Genomic DNA, 3,356 nt, shown 5'->3' with positions numbered 1-3,356 from the left:
TCGGCCCACAGACGCCAAGACAGAGGCTATCAGGAACGCACCCAAGCCACAGAACGTCACAGAGCTGCGGTCGTTCCTGGGACTCCTCAACTATTTTGGTAACTTCCTACCGGGGATAAGCACCCTCTTAGAGCCCCTATATGTGTTATTGCGTAAAGGTGAGAACTGGGTATGAGGAAAAAAACAAGTAATTGCTTTTGAGAAAGCCAGAAACATTTTATGCTCCAACAAGCTGCTTGTATTGTATAACCCGTGTGAAAGACTTGTGCTAGCATGTGATGTGTCGTCGCACAGTGTCGGGTGTGTATTACAACAAGCTAACATTGCGGGGAAGTTGCAACCTGTCGCCTATGCCTCCAGGAGCTTGTCTAAGGCCGAGAGGGCCTACAGCATGATTGAGAAAGAGGCATTAGCATATGTGTTCGGGGTAAAGAAAATGCATCAGTACCTGTTTTGCCTCAAATTTGAGCTCGAAACTGATCACAAGCCCCTCATATCCCTGTTCGCTGAAAACAAGGGGATAAATACTAATGCCTCAGCCCGCATACAAAGGTGGGCACTCGCGCTATCAGCGTATAACTATACCATCCGCCACAGGCCAGGCACCGAGAACTGTGTGGATGCTCTCAGTCGGCTACCATTGCCCACCACGGGGTTGGAAATGGCGCAACCTGCAAACTTGTTGATGGTGGCACAGCCCGCAGACTTGTTGATGGTCATGGAAGCATTTGAAAATGATAAATCACCTGTCACGGCCCGCCAGATTAGGACTTGGACCAGCCAAGATCCTCTGCTGTCCCTAGTAAAAAAACTGTGTACTGCATGGGAGCTGGGCAAGCATCCCCGTTGAAATGCAAGAGCTAATCAAGCCGTTCCAGCAGCGAAAGGACGAGCTGTCCATTCAGGCAGACAGCTTGTTGTGGGGTAACCGCGTACGGCTACCCAAAATGGCATGGAGACGTTCATCTCGGATCTCCACAGCACACACCCGGGTATAGTAATGATGAAAGCGACAGCCAGATCCCACGTGTGGTGGCCTGGTTTCGACTCTGACTTAAGAGTCCTGTGTACGGCAATGCAGCGTGTGTGCTCAGTTGAGCAACGCGCCCAGAGAGGTACCACTAAGTTTGTGGTCCTGGCCATGCAGACCATGGTCAAGGATCCATGTCGACTATGCGGGCCCGTTTCTCAGTAAAATGTTCCTGGTGGTGGTGGATGCTTTTTCAAAATGGATTGACTGTGAAATAATGTCGGGAAGCACTACCACTGCCATCATTGAAAGCCTGAGGGCCATGTTTGCCACCCACGGCCTGCCTGACATACTGGTCAGTGACAACGGGCCATGTTTCACCACTGCCAAATTTAAAGACTTCATGACCTGCAATGGGATCAAACATGTCACCTCGGCCCCATTTAAACCAGCCTCCAATGGGCAGGTAGAGCGGGCAGTACAAACAATCAAACAGAGCCTTAAATGAGTCACAGAAGGCTCACTCCAAACCCGACTGTCCCGAGTACTGCTCAGCTACCGCACGAGACCCCACTCACTCACAGGGGTGCCCCCGGCTGAGCTATTCATGAAAAGGACACTTAAAACCAGACTCTCGCTGGTTCACCCCAACCTGCATGATCAGGTAGAGAGCAGGCGGCAGCAACAAAATGTAAACGATGGTCGCGCCACTGTGTCACGGAAAATTGATCTGAATGACCCTGTGAATGTGCTAAACTATGGACATGGTCCCAAGTGGATCGCGGGCACGGTGATAGCTAAAGAAGGGAGTAGTGTGTTTGTAGTCAAACTAGACAAAATGGACAAATTTGCAGAAAGCACCTGGACCAAACGAGGCTGCGGTTCACAGACTGCTCTGAACAACCCACAGCAGACACTACCTTTTTCGAGCCCACAACACACACCCAAAGGATCAACGACACCACCCCAGACCAGGAAATCGAACGCATCATGCCCAACAGCCCAGCAAGGCCAGGCTCGCCCAGCAAGGCCAGGCTCACCCAGCAGGGCCAGGCTCACCTAGCAGCCCTGCAGGGCCAACAACACGCCAGCCCAGTGAGGGCACAGCCAACACACCAGAACAGACATTTGTACCAAGGCGGTCCACCAAGGAAAGAAAGGCTCCCAACCGCCTCACCTTATAAATAGTTTTCACTTTGACTTTGAGGGGGGGGGAGTGATGTTGTGTATCTGTAAAGCATGCACTCCCATATTCCACCACCAGGGAGTGCATCCCCTGAAGTCCCAAGGGATCCCAACATCCCTTGGGAGCACTGTATATAAGCCGGCCCCTAAGGCTTGTTCCTCACTCTGGAGTGTCTTAATAAAGACTGAGGTCACTGTTACTTTAACCTCCCTGTGTGCAGCCTCATCTGTGTTAGGAACACAACAATCTCACTCTATCAACATGCCTTTCTATTCCTTTCTCCCTCATGTACTTATCTAGCTTCCCCTTAAATGCATCGATGTTAATTGCCTCAACCACTCCATGTGGCAGCAAGTTCCACATTCTCAGCACTCACTGAGTATGAGGTTTCTCCTGCATTCCTTTCAATTCAAAAGTACTTCATTGGCTGTGAAGCAATTTGGGACATCCTGAGGTCATGACTGGTGCTATTTCTTTCTGTCTATGTGAGAAGTACGTTGTATGAAAACAAGCCGAAGGTTAAAAATTACAGTTATGGTTATTAGTGAATGAATGGAACGGTTTTGTGTTTGTATAACATTCCTCTGCCTGCTATTTTAAAGAAGATGTTAACCAGGTCAACACCGCTGGTAAATTAGTGGAAAGGAAATGCCATGCTAATGTTCTTCATCTGCTAATATGACTAACAGTAAGTTTTAATCTTTAAACATTAAAAACATTAAAGGCTAGAAGATAGTGTTGGAGGTATTAGTGGATGAACCCTTTTCACATTTGTATGACATTCTATTAACTGCTATTTTAACAGGGAAGTTAATCCTTTAAAATAAATGTTTAATATTTTAAACTGGATTAAGATCTGTGTTGTAAAAAACATAAAAAGGAATGTCATACAAATGCATTAAGGTGATCCTTGTCTACGAACATACGAATTGAGAGACAGGAAAAGACAAGCTGGTTCATCAAGCTTTCCCCACTCCATGATGGGCAGAGCATTGTGACTAAACATAAGAACATAAGAAATAGAAGCAGGAGTAGGCCATTTGGCACCTCGAGCCTGCTCCACCATTCAATAATGGCTGATCTGATCTTGGCCTCAATTCCACTTCCTTGCCCATTCCACATAACCTTGACTCCTTTATCATTCAAAAATTTGTCTATCACCACCTTAACTTTATTCAATGACCCAACCTCCACAGCTCT

Source organism: Pristiophorus japonicus, chromosome 10 (genome assembly GCF_044704955.1).
Source record: "Pristiophorus japonicus isolate sPriJap1 chromosome 10, sPriJap1.hap1, whole genome shotgun sequence".
NCBI lineage: Eukaryota > Metazoa > Chordata > Chondrichthyes > Pristiophoridae > Pristiophorus > Pristiophorus japonicus.
The sequence above is the reverse complement of the archived record's forward strand: the minus strand, read 5'-3'. Positions refer to the sequence as shown.